Raw genomic sequence first — 14,482 nt, 5'->3', positions numbered from 1 at the left:
GGTGTGCTTTCGAAGCACGTTTCGGTATTCGACTTTGCGCAGAAGGACAAAATGCCTGCAATTCCCGCGTGTCGAACACGCCATACCATCAACACGGGTTCGGCAAATCCGATTAGATAAAAGCCATATCGCGTTTCATCATCAGAGCGCCAGATTATCAATGAACAAGTGCACGAAATGATGAAAAAGGGAGTCATACAAGTGTCAGCGAGTCCGTGGGCAGCTCCAGTGATTCTTGTTGAAAAGAAAGATGGATCTTGCAGATTTTGCGACGACTATCACCGGCTGAATGCTGTAACAAAAAAGGACGTGTACCCACTCCCACGTATTAATGACGCAATAGACTGCCTTCATTCCGCCTTTTACTTTTCCTCGGTAGACTTACGATCCGGCTACTGGCAAATTGCGATGCATCCTGAGGACAAGGAAAAGACTGCTTTCGTAACCTCTGACGGGCTCTTCGAATTTAATGTGATGCCATTTGGACTGTGCAACGCTCCGGCAACATTCGAGAGATTTATGGACACTATTCTGCGCGGCTTAAAGTGGAACATCTGCATGTGTTACCTCGAAGACGTCGTCATCTTTGGCCGCACCTTCAGCGAACACAACTCGCGTCTGGATATTGTCCTGAACTGCATCAGGAACGCTGGCCTAGTTTTAAACTCCAAGAAATGCTACTTCGGAGACCGCCAAACCCTTGTGCTTGGACATCTCGTCGATAAGGACGGCATCCACCCTGATCCCCAGAAGACAGCAGCCATTGAAGCGTTCAGTGCACCACGCTCTGTCAAGGAGCTCCGTAGTTTTCTGGGGCTTTGTTCCTATTTCCGCCGCTTTATTCCTAAATTCGCCGACGTCGCGTATCTGCTGACATGTCTGCTACGAAATGATATCCCCTTTGAGTGGACTCCGGAGTGCAACTCTTCTTTTCATCAGTTGAAGTTTCTGCTGACGTCATGGCCTGTTCTTCAACACTCCAATCCTTCAGCTCTGACGGAACTCAATACGGAAGCCAGTGGCATAGGTATTGGTGCCGTCCTAGTTCAACGCCATGGTGACCGGGAACACGTGATCGCATATGCAAGTCGATCCTTAAGTAGGCCTGAGCAGAATTACACTGTCACGGAGCAAGAATGCCTCGCGGTAATATTTGCGGTTCAACGGTTTCGCTCTTACCTGTATGGACGCCCCTTCACAGTTGTCACCGACCACCACTCATTGTGTTGGCTTGTAAATCTTCGTGACCCTCGTGGCCGCCTTGCGCGTTGGGCGCTCCGACTGCAAGAATACAGCTTCAGCGTCTCTTTTAAGAGTGGTCGACGACACGCAGACGCGGACTGCCTCTCGCGTATGCCACTTAGCACTACGGACTGTGACGCCGACGACTTCGATCACTTTGTGGCTTCTCTGTCACTGCGTTTTCCAGACTTCGACTATTTCAAAGCCGAACAGCGAAAGGACGCTAAATTAACACCGCTACGACCACCTCTACTACAACACACGATTTCTGCGTGCGTGATGGACTCCTGTACAAGAACTTTTCCGGCACAGGCGCACGTTTTCTTCTAGTGGTGCTGGAGAGCCTTCGCATAGCGATCATGAGTGCTATGCAAGACGACCCTACGTCTGGCCATTTAGTTTCAGCGAGGACACTCTACCGGATTCAGGAACGATTTTATTGGCCTGGAATGCGACAGTCTGTTGAAACGTATGTGGCCAGCTGCATGCAGTGTCAGCGCCACAAACGTCCATGTACTGGTCCAGCCGGTCTCTTGCAGCCGATCCCGCCTCCAAGCACGCCTTTCCAACAAGTGGGCATTGACTTCGTGGTCCCTTTTCCGAAATCAGCCAAGGGAAATCGTTGGATAGTTGTTTGCGTCGACTACCTCACACGCTACTGCGAGACGGCGGCCAAGCCCTCCGCAACTGCATATGACGTTTCAACATTCCTGCTGAAATATGTCATCCTGCGACATGGTCCGCCTGGTGATCATCAGCGACCGTGGACGACAATTCACAGTGGATGTCGTGGAGGAGCTGCTTCGTTTGTGTGAATCCCACTTGCGTCACCTGACACCGTACCATCCACAAACGAATGGGCTTACGGAGCGCACCAACCGAACAATTGTAAACATGATATCTATGTATGTTTCATCCAACCAGAAGAACTGGGATGATGTACTGCCTTTTATCACGTATGCGTTCAACACCGCCAAGCATGAGACTACCGGGTATAGCGCTTTCTTCCTGCTGTACGCACGGCGCATTTACATTCGCACGCCCGTGCATGGATGGATGGATGGATGGATGAGGCTGAACCCTTTAAATCGGGCGGTGGCATCCGCCACCTAGCCATGGCTATTAACATAATTTGTACTTTGTGGTGGGTGAAATTTCACCCCTGCCTTAATTTTATCCACCAATCAGATAACCTCTGTTTGGTTATTTCTACCCGCTTAAAGTCTATTTTGCCTTCACTGTCCCTAAACCCCAATGCTTTGAAAAAATCAGCCCCGTTGCCTTGCACTGTAGGGTTAAGCCCCTTACAGAAAAGTACGAGGTGTTCAGCCGTTTCCTCTTCTTCTCCACACGCACAGCACAACGTGTCTATACCTTGGTACTTGACTCGGTACATCTTAGTCCGCAATACTCCCGTCCTGGCTTCAAACAACAAAGAGCTTCCCCTAGAACTAGAGCTTGCAGCCGGTCGATTGCAGCGCGCCCGCGCGGCGCTAAAGGGAACTACAGATCTAGGTACTTGCTGGCGACGCGTCTCCGCAAACGCCCCTAGCTCTGTGAGTCCCTGCGCCCTAGCGCCGCCGCCTCCCCAGCTTCTGCATGGCTCCACGGAGCGCGCCGCGCTAAAGGCCGGGCGGCCGCGCCGCCGTGGTCCGTCAGAATGATGCATTGAGTTAACGGTGTTGAAAACTGACTGGCCACAATTTGTCACTTAGCTTGGATCTCAATTTCTTTCCCCTTTTAGTTTTACCATACGTTACCGCATACGGTAAGGTGCGCACCATGTTTTGCAAGCCGAGCCGGACCAAGCCTAAACATAGCGAGCAAGTGGCGTCGGCCACAGAGCCCACGCCGTGCATGTCCGCGTCTCGCGTGCGTTTTTCACCATGGTAGGACCAAGAGACGAGTTAAATTAAATTCACCTTCTGCAACGTGGCAAAGTGGCAGCAAGTATGTCAGTCCCTCTAACCGGAAGCATAACCTTGAGCTTGAACTGAACTTGTGGCCGTACCCTTCGTACGGGGGAGTAGTATACTCAGGCCGAATGAGAAAAAAAAAAAAAAATCAAATAACCGAAAATCAACCAAAGAAACAAAACATAAAACGTGGCAGGAAAAAAAAAACACTTCGGGTTGGTGGCGCCATCTAGTGACGAAGATTTTACTTAGAGGGGGCGCCGAGTTTTTATTGCAGTAACTAACTATATTCCACTTATCTGCTGGTGTAAAGTGTCGGCAGCGGTGCAATTTAAAACAAACAGTCCTATTTTTTATACGCAAGGCCTGAAGGTTAACCGCTGTCATCATTATCAAGTTACCGTACGCATCGAGCACACACGCAGCTCAAACGTATTCGGTCATCGCGGTACGTTACCGCACTTACCACACCGTAACACGGCACTACTAAAACTTGACTAAACAGTCGCGACAGGAGCAGAGCAGCAACGTATTGTCTTCTTGCCTGCTTACTAATGGCAAGAAGTTAGGCTCTAGCACTGTGGCATAATCGGTTCTTTCAGGTATGACTACGAGCTTGATGCTCTACCATTCGTCCACGATCACATGCATACTTCCCTCCGACTTCATGATCGGCCAAATGCAATCACGTTTTAACACTTCGCCAGCGCACAAATGCCATCGTCGTTTTAACATTGACCACATGACACTAACGTAAGTCCGTACGGTTGTATACACTGTCGCAAATCGCGTCAAAATCCCGTGTTTCTCTAGTTAATGCCCGTTCAGTACCTGCGCTAGAACCCAACAGTCGGCTCGCCACGGCCGCACTAGAAAACGATCGTCTTCTCAACGTGGTCGTCGTCGCGCTGTTTGCGCACGCACAGCTCCGTTCGCGCAAACGCGTTGTTCCACCTTGTATCGCTTCGTTTTATCTCAAACAATGCAGGATAGACATCGATTCCAGCAGTGTGCACGCCTCCTGCTCGCGGACAGTTGCCGAGCCTGGTCCAGCGGAGGCGTTCCCGCGGCTATGGTGGCGAGCGGGGACTAGGGGGCTCGACGCAGATAGGTACGCGCGACCCCTAGGACCGAAAAGCACCTAGATGCGTAGTTCCCGTTAGTGCCGCGCGGGTGCGCTGCAATCGACCGGCTGTACGGGCGCGCGAATGTAAATGCGCGTACGCACGGCCACCCCGGTACGCAATCGACACTGTTTTTCCTTTCTACAGTCACAAAAATCCCACTGTCACCGAGACCCTCTGCCTTGCCGAAGAGGCACGTCTTATTGCTCGTTTACGCACTTCGCCATCGCAGGACAGATCAAAAGCACGCTACGGTGTTCGCCACCGTCCGGTAACCTATCGTCCTGGTGATTTAGTGTGGCTGTGGGCTCCAGTACAGAAACGTGGGTTATGCCAAAAGCTTTTGGCCACCTACGATGGCCCATTTGTGATTATTAACAGACTCACGGAAGTCACCTATAACATAGCTCGCCTCATGGCGAGTGGTAGAAGAGCTGCCAAGACCCACGTGGTCCATGTCGCCCGCTTGAAACTCTTCACTTCAAGACAAATGGATTGACTCGCCCGGCGGGCTTCGTCTGCGACGGGAGGAATGTTATGCGTGAGGAAAACGAAGACCGGTGAACGTGCTTGCGGTCCCGGGTTGGAAAAGAGAAAGAGGACGCTGAGTGCATCAACCAGCCAGCCGCTCTTGCACTCACCTTCGCGACCTAAAATAAACGGTCCCCTTCATCTGTAAGGTTTACAAATGGTCTCCTTTGCGCGTAACAATATATGAAGCCAAGAAATAATTATTTTATTATCTGTTATCTTTCTATAGTGGCGACTAGCGAGAATGAAAATTGGACCCCTCAGTTGCCCCCTTCTGGTTCTTATACATATCTATTTTTATTCGCCTGGGTTGCATAATATCAGAATGAAATTGAATGTAAACATGTAAGCCCATTTCATGCATCTAGTTCACATATATTGCAGTGGCACTCATTGTTCTGTGAAACCCCGAGTTTGGTTTAGCAGGTGGCAGCAGCAGTGTTCTGCGAGAGGTGGCCATACCAGGTGCACCATTCTGCTCCACTGTGAGCCACTTTTGTTGATTGTAATGAAGCGTTCTGTTCTTTTTATCCGTGAGAACAGGATGAGCTGACAAGGCGCACACAGTCAGCTACACCATCTGTTTTAACACTTGCTTGTTGTGCATACTGGACTTGCATTAATTGTGCCTTACTAAAGCCATTGCATAAAATAACTAATGTCACATTTTCAGCTAATCTTGCACTGGGGTATAAAAAGCAGGGTACAACTAAATGAAATGTGCAAGTGTATTATAGGCAAAACAACTGAAAGTCGGGCTAGCCATGGTATTGATTCATCTTCAAATAACCTTTTCAGTGCAAGAAACGTCAAGGACGACAGGGAAGCACACACAGACATCCTTGTCATTTCTTGCACTGAGAAGGTTATGTGAAGATTTGCAAGTTAATGCTCACTCTACTTCATTGCTGGTGCACATGCATCCTTGTTTGTTCATTTTTTGTGAATTGCTGAATGCTTTTTTTAAGTTCAGTTAAACAAGATTTTCTCATGAATGATGGTGCATTAACAGGATTTGTGAAGTAGCTTAACATGTTATTTTTTATCGCAGTAACAGCAAAGTACGCAGCTTTTAACCCTTTGCAGATCATTTTTCACCACGTGTGACCCCCGAGAGTCTAATTTTTTTTCTTGCAGATTTAAAATCTTCACACTGACCTATATTTAAACAAAATTTACCACATTTTTTTATAGTGAACATAAAGTGATAGATATCTTAAGTGGGCAAACATTCATGGTTCTTTCATGAATGCAGATCAGTTTGCATAAATACTTATAAGAATAAAAAAGTTGTCGCAGTTTCACCCGAAAGGCGAAGCATCAATTGCGATAGCAACTTAGTAGAGAGCTATCGGAGTAAGGATAGCAGTTTTATCCGCTGTACAAACTTGGACATGCAGCAGCACCGGCAACACACAGCACTGTTGTCGAAGCCGTCGGCGTTTTGCCCGCGTTCGCACAAAATGCGTGCGGCGTTGGTGACTGTTGCCGGAGCCTCTAATAGAAATAGGCACTTGGTGCCGCAGCTAAACGTCGCCTCCCTTCCCTGCCCCCCCCCCCCCCCCCCCCCCACGGCCTTTCGTGCGTCAGAAGAAGGCGCGTTTGCTCTACATATATGGTGATTGTAAAGGAGGAAAGAGACGCCTACTTCTGCAGCCTTTAAGGGAGCACGGCACAGAACGCGCGTTTGTTCTCCGCCGTGCGTTCACTCCCCGTGAAAGCGCGCGTCCCTCGCGCCCTTTCACTCGCACATACAGCGTTCGGCGGCGCGCGGCGACGATTTCATCTCCATTGACGTCATACGGAACCTCACGGCGACGGCGACGCCGACGGCAGAAATCTGCTTTGGAGTGTCCATATTGTTACGCGAACGAAGGATTGAGTACTGGAGACTATTTACAAAATATATTTACACAGGATAGCTGCAGCGCTGGCCAGTTCAGCCGACAGCTCGAGAGCCAAACGCAATTCGTCTTCTTCGTCTGGGCGCCCGCGCGCATCGTCCAGAAGAAACACGCAATATGCATGTATCATTATCCCCGGCGGCAGAAGCACCGTCCCGGTGCATCTAAATGTCAGAGGGTACAGGAGGGTAATATGGTTTTAGGCGTGCGACATGCACAACGTCAGTGGAAGTCGGGGCAGATGGGGCACTGGTACTGACTGGGGCGATTTCATACGTAACTGGAGTCACGGCACGCAGCACTCGATATGGGCCTGTGTACCGAGACAGGAGTTTTTCAGACAGGCCAACGTGACGAGTCGGTGACCACAGGAGTACCAGAGATCCAGGCGAAAAGTGAACGGCTCTGTGATGTCGATCGTACAAACGCCGCTGGTTCGCTTGGGAGGTCAGGAGGCGAGCGCGGGCAATTTCGCGAGCTTGGGCAGCCCTGGTGATGGCGTCAAGTGCATATTCGCTGGTCTCTGCTGCGGCGGTTGGAAGGGATGTGTCCAGTGGCAATGTGGGTTCTCGGCCAAACAACAGAAAGGACGGGGAACAGCCGGCAGTGTCGTGGCGCGAAGAGTTATATGCAAATGTGACATACGGTAGGACGAGGTCCCAATCAGTATGGTCAGACGAGACATACTTTGCAAGCATGTCTGTCAGGGTTCGATTGAGACGCTCCGTGAGACCATTGGTCTGTGGATGGTAAGACGTAGTCAGCTTGTGCCTGGTTGAGCAGGACTGCAGTATGTCGGCGATGACTTTTGAAAGGAATGTCCGACCACGGTCAGTGAGCAGTTGGTGTGGAGCTCCATGCTGCAGAATCACGTCGCGTAAAAGAAAATCGGCGACATCTGTGGCACAGCTTGTTGGAAGCGCTCTGGTGATGGCGTAGCGCGTGGCGTAATCTGTCGCCACAGCGACCCACTTGTTGCCAGACGTTGATAGAGGGAAAGGGCCAAGTAAGTCCAAGCCAACGCGAAAGAACGGCTCCAAAGGAATGTCGAGCGGTTGAAGGCACCCGGCAGGGAGCGTCGATGGTGTTTTCCGCCGCTGGCATTTATCACACGCCGCAACGTATTTCCGTACGGAGCGGGCGAGGCCTGGCCAAAAGAAGCGTCGGCGAATCCGGTCGTAGGTGCGGGAGACGCCGAGGTGACCTGCCGTTGGAAAGTCATGAAGTTCTTGGAGAACAGCTGACCGGAGGTGCCGAGGAATGACGAGGAGTAGGGCAGGACCGTCGGGGCGGACGTTGTGGCGGTATAATACACCATCCCGGAGAACAAACAAATGAAGGGACGAATCAGAAGGCGAAGATTCCAAACGATCAATGATGGCGCGCAAGGAGGCATCACGGCGTTGCTCGTCGGCGACTTGTGGCAGCCGAGAAACCGAGAAAACGCAAGCGTCGGCATCGGTGTCAGGGTCGGCGGGTGGTTCGTCCACTGGATAGCGTGATAAGCAGTCGGCGTCTTGATGTAGGCGGCCCGACTTGTAGACTACCGCATAGGAAAATTCTTGTAGCCGCAGAGCCCAGCGACCAAGCCGGCCGGTAGGATCCTTGAGTGAGGAAAGCCAGCAGAGCGCGTGGTGGTCCGTGATTACAGAGAAATGCGTGCCATACAAGTACGGGCGGAATTTAGAAACCGCCCAGACGAGGGCCAGGCATTCACGCTCTGTAATCGAATAGTTGCGCTCCGATGCTGTGAGGAGGCGGCTAGCGTAGGCGATAACACGATCGCGTCCCTGTTGGCGTTGGGCTAAGACGGCTCCGATACCGTGACCACTGGCATCGGTACGGACCTCTGTAGGGCAGGACGGGTCAAAGTGGGCCAGAATAGGCGGCGTGGTGAGAATGTTGGTCAGGTGGGAAAACGCGGCAGTTTGAGCGGGACCCCAGGTAAACGGCACGTCCTTCTTCAGAAGATCCGTAAGTGGTCAGGCAATCGCTGCGAAGTCTTTAATGAACCGTCGGAAGTAGGAGCAGAGTCCTACAAAACTTCGGACGTCTTTGACAGACTGAGGTACAGGAAAAGACGTGACAGCACGAATTTTCTCCGGGTCTGGTTGAATACCGGAAGCGTCGACGAGGTGGCCCAGCACTGTAATCTGCCGACGACCAAAGTGACACTTCGAGGAATTTAGTTGGAGCCCAGCCTCGCGAAAGACTTGAAGAACAGCTGATAAGCGCTCGAGGTGTGTCTCAAACGTAGGTGAAAATACGAGAACGTCGTCGAGGTAGCAAAGGCATGTTGTCCATTTGAACCCTTGAAGCAAAGAGTCCATCATACGCTCGAATGTGGCTGGGGCGTTGCACAGACCGAATGGCATAACTTTGAATTGATAAAGACCATCAGGGGTGACAAATGCGGTCTTCTCTCGGTCCCTTTCATCCACAGAAATTTGCCAATAACCAGACCGAAGGTCTATTGATGAGAAGTAGTTGGCACCGTGGAGACAATCGAGGGCGTCGTCAATGCGAGGCAAGGGATAGACGTCTTTTTTAGTAATTCGGTTTAGATGACGATAATCTACGCAGAAGCGCCACGTGCCATCTTTCTTTTTAACAAGCACAACGGGCGACGCCCAAGGGCTCGACGAGGGTTCGACAATGCCTTTGGCAAGCATCTTGTGCACTTCATCTTGAATAACCTTACGCTCTGAAAGAGAAACGCGATATGGCCGGCGATGAATAGGACTGGCATCACCAGTATTTATGTGGTGCTTAACATTTGAAGTCTGGCCCAACTGTCGATTGTTGAGGTCGAAGATGTCGTGGTACGAAACCAAAAGGCGACACAGAGCTGCTGCTTGTTCAGGCAATAGGTCCGCAGCAATCATGGGACTAAAGGTTTCGTCACGGCAAATAGCATCCTGTGGACATGGTGAAGACTCGGAGCAGCCGTCGACGGAAAACGCCGTGACGTGGTCATCTCCTATAGCGCGCAGCGTTGCAACCGATATGCCTTGGGGTAGAACTGGCTTTGTTAGTCCAAAATTGACGACGGGAAGGCATGTCCGGTTATCGGCGACGGTTACGACGGAGTGGGGCACAGTGATATCGCGCATCAAAAGGACATCAGGAACAGGAGTAGCGACGTAATCACCATCGGGCAGAGGGAAAGATGATAGCAATTCGACGAAAGTCAAGGTTTTAGGCGGCAGGCGGACGAAGGCGGTCGGACTAAAGTTGTTCGGCAGTTCAGCACGAATATGCGCGAGTAGAGGAAGTTCGAGGCAAAGGGTACCGGTAGAACAGTCGATCAAAGCTGAATGCGCCGTAAGGAAGTCTAGTCCGAAGATTAGGTCATGGGGACAATTGGTCAGCACTGTAAAAAGAACGGGAATGTGGCGGTCGGCGATACTGATCCGGGAAGTACACATTCCAGTGACGGCAACAGCGCTGCCATCGGCGACGCGTACGGCTCGTGTAGTAGCAGGCGTGAGAACCTTTTTCAATCGACGACGGAGGTTATTACTCATGATGGACACCTGGGCTCCAGTATCTATTAACGCCGTCAAAGGGACACCGTCGACGTGGACATCAAGTAAGTTCTGGTTCGTTGGGAGCGTCAATGGGGGATTTTGACACGACGAAGATAATGCAGCGCTACCCCCAGGAGCTGCATGGTCTAGTTTTCCGTCCGGGAAGACCCATAATTGGTCGGCGACGAATAGCGGCGTGGCTGGGGCGACGGGGACCGACGGCGCAGAGGTGACGGTGAGCGAGCGGGACGACTGTCATCGATGGATACGTCAGAGGTAGAAGGCATACGGCGAGGCGAGTAGCGGCGAGGGTCGGCATAAGGGCGCGGAGACGGGGAGAAGTAGCTCGAATACGGCGAGATCCAGGAGGTGCGGCAGTGGCGAGCGACGTGGCCAATGCGGTGACAACGGAAGCAAATGGGCTCGTCATCCGGAGTTCTCCACTCTGTAGGGTTGCGGTATCTGGGAGGGGAATACAGATTGGTGCTAGGCGCAGCTGTCGGCACCAGTCGGGCGTCAGGTCGCGAGACGGAGCAGGCAGCAGGAAAACCGAGGTTGGCAAATTCTTGCCGCACAACTTCCTGAATGAGGGAGATCGCCGGGGCTGGTTGGTCAAAGGTGGGGTCAACTGGGCGTGGATGGAACGGGGCAGGACTTACAGCCTCGAGCTCGCGGCGAACAATACGTGTGACGGTCTCATTGGACGGGGGTGAAGCGGTAATGGCGACGCAGGAGGACGTCGCAGCCGTGTTAGGGAGCCGGGAGAACTGCGGAATGACGCGGCGGCTTTTGGCGAGCTCAAAGCGGCGGCATTCCTTGATAATGACGTCGATGGTGGACACATTGTTGAATATCAACAAGTTGAACGCATCGTCCGCGATCCCTTTGAGAACGTGGCCTACCTTGTCAACTTCGACCATGTTCGCGTCGACTTTGCGGCAAAGAGCGAGCACGTCCTGTATGTACGAGACATACGATTCAGTAGAAGACTGCACTCGAGTAGCAAGCTCTTTCTTTGCAGCCAGCTGCCGACCGGTCGGATTTCCAAAAAGGTCGCGGAGCTTCTCCTTGAAAGCATCCCAGCTAGAGATCTCCTCCTCGTGTGTCCGGAACCAGACACGAGGTGTTCCGTCCAAGTAGAAGAGGACGTTCGCGAGCATTATGGTAGGGTCCCAGTGGTTGTTGCGGCAAACAAGCTCATACATGCCGAGCCAGTCATCAACGTCGACATTATCTTGACCGGAGAATATGCCAGGATCGCGGGGAGTGGCAACCGTGACGTACGTTGTGGTTGGAGTCGGAGTAGTAGGAGCTATCGCAATAAAAAGTGGATACACTGAAATAGATAAAATCCGATTCAGCACTTGTGCATCTGCATTTCAGGTATCGCCGCTCAACTCGCTGCAGAGAAACTAGCGGGCATATTCGTAACGTAATCGATCCCTGTATGTGACCACACGCAAGAAAACAGGATGGTTGTGCGTCCATCAGAAACGAGTGAGAAACTTGCAGTAATCCTTCATCCCATCATCCATGAGAGATAATCAGTTTTCATGAGTGATGAGAAAAGAACCGCAGGCATGGCAGCATACCCGCCTGTGAACAGTCGCACCCCTGTGAGCAATAAACGAGCAAGCATCTAGCGGTGACCCTTTGAGAAATTAGTTTTTGCGATGGAAGCCCATGACATGAAACTAAAAGCTGCACGCCTGCAGTCGCTGAAACACCAGCTGAAAGTAGCCGTGGACACATTTGACATTCAGCAAAGGCTTGCTTGTGTAGGCTTATCAAAAAGTGCATTCTCACAGCATCAATAAAGGAGCTAGCTACATCACCCTGGTTTGCTTGCCAGAGGCTCAACAAAAAAAAAAAGCAACACTGCAGGAAAGCCAAATTATTGGGTGGCTTAAGCGCATGGAAGAGGTATGGCACTGTCACCGAGCTCTGTTTTAGTCCAAACCAAATGCGCTTTTTCTTCCTATTTACACTGCCTGATTTTTCGCCCAAACAATTCTGGAAAATAATTCATCCAAAACAAGCTATAACATCTATATATTTTTTGACAGTGGTGCACCGATAGGGAGGGGGGGGGGGGGTTAACGCTTCCGGAGACATTTGCAGCTCAGCTTTCAACATTACTTAAAAGAGATGGGGAGCATGAGGTAAGTTTTGATGGAGTGTTTGACTTAAAATATGTCACGAAAACAAGAAAAAATATCGCCATGATGATGTTGGGAACTCCATCTCCTCTACAATCACAGGTGAAAATTTCCTGCGGGTTTCCTGCTGGTTTTTTACTGGTTCCAGTAGTGCTGGTTTATTAGCACATTCCAAGCAGCTACTGGAACCAGCAGCTACTGAGACCAGTAGGTGATGGAGCCAACAGATGATGGAACCAGCAGGTGATGGAACCAGTAGCTGAAACCGGTAGCTGCTGGTTCCAGCGCAGGGTTGCAGGCAGTTGGCCAACTTGTTACTCACCGATGTGGAGAACATTTCCAAGCAACAAGCTGATGCCCGCATGAACTTAAATGCATGTTCCGTACACTTTTCAACAAATTTAGGGTTGAGAATTATGAAATCTTGATTGCTTCAGCTTGGCCTCTGGAGGTAAAATTTTTGTATAATAAAGGAAATAGAGTGCACTGATGTACAGCATAAGGTCTAATATTTACATTTGAACATCACTCTTGGGTTGTATTTCACTAAGTATCCAGAAAAAATTGAAAATGCATCAAAATCCTGTACTTCGATTATGGTTTGTGGAAGTGCTGCGGGAGAGTTGGCTCTGCTTTACGTCAATTACAAAGCAGAAAAGCTTTGGTTGACATGAACAGAAAATGGACCAGAGGGGGCCCGGTATAATCGAACGAAATCTGGTCAGTTCGATCACCAAGTTTTTGAAGACTGGTTCACGTCACTTATGCTCCCATTATTGAAAAAGCAAGATGGTCCAAAAGCTCTCATCGGGGACAATTTGAGTTCCCACATTAGCCTCGAAGTGCGAAGAAAATAATGTGAAGTTCATCACGCTCCCACCGAATGCGACTCATCTGCTGCAGCCTCTCGATGTCGACGTTTTTCGGAGCCTGAAAATAATTTGGTGTTCACTTTTGGCGGAATGGAAAGAGTCAACCTCTGGAAGTTGCTGCACATCCGTGCCAAAGGACGAATTGCCCGGTCTACTAAAACAAATTACGATTAAATTGGAGGGAAGTATTAAAACAAAACCTGAAGTCAGGATTCCGGAAGACCGGGATTTTCCTCCTGGACAAGACTGATGTTCTCCAACGGCTTCCTAAATCAGTCCTCGAGCAAAGCTTGAAATCCATGACAGACGTCTCTACGACGTCTTCTTGGAGGAGTTAAATAAAAAAAGAAAAGAGGTGACCGGAAAGCAGAGGAGGAAGAGGAGGAAGATGCTCAACGTCCCAGTGGGGAAAAGCATATCGGTTGCTGAAGTAGAAGCCAGCAGGACGGGAAAGCCGGCAACCGGAAAGAAGGGCAGCTCTTCCTCCGGTATCAGAGCTAGACGACCTAGGAAGAGGTCTTCTCTTGAGAACGACAGCGCAGAAGAAAGCTGTGACAGCGAATCGTCTTCCGATGGTCAGCACGGCGACAACAAAAGGTGGTCGGAAGTAGATACAAGTGATTCCGAGGTACTCTCTGGAAGTCTTAACAACCTATCGGAAACGGACACTCCTACCACTTCTGTGATTCCGCTACCACTTCCGTGATTCTCCGGTCTGCGGTACGGGTTCCGGAGAAAACACCTTCAAGGGGGATGACGTTGTCATAGTAAACTTCGAAGGACAACTTTTCCCAGGAAGAGTGACGGAAGTCAAACCTGAGGGGTATATCGTTAGCACTATGGAGAGGACCAAAAAGAATTGGAGATTGCTGGACCGCGAAGACACTATTTTGTACTCAAAAGAAGAAATTTTGTACACAATTGAATCCCCTAGGCCGGTAGGCAAGCGAGGCATCTTTGAGGTAAACGATCTTGATTGAGGAGGTACGTGTATGAATAATTTGTAATACAATGGTAGCGTTGCCAGAGCCCTTTTTTTCCCAATCATATTCAGCCAAAAACAACGTTGTCACAAAGTTGCCCCACATGACGAGGCAACTTTGTGACAGCTTTTAACCTGAATATAGCCATTTGTATTAAAGATTTGTAGAACATACCGTCATGTGAGGGAAGGTTTTGGCAACGTTATGCCACTATTCATTCG

The sequence above is a fragment of the Dermacentor silvarum genome, chromosome 7, assembly GCF_013339745.2.
Source record: "Dermacentor silvarum isolate Dsil-2018 chromosome 7, BIME_Dsil_1.4, whole genome shotgun sequence".
Taxonomy (NCBI): Eukaryota; Metazoa; Arthropoda; class Arachnida; order Ixodida; family Ixodidae; genus Dermacentor; species Dermacentor silvarum.
The sequence above is the reverse complement of the archived record's forward strand: the minus strand, read 5'-3'. Positions refer to the sequence as shown.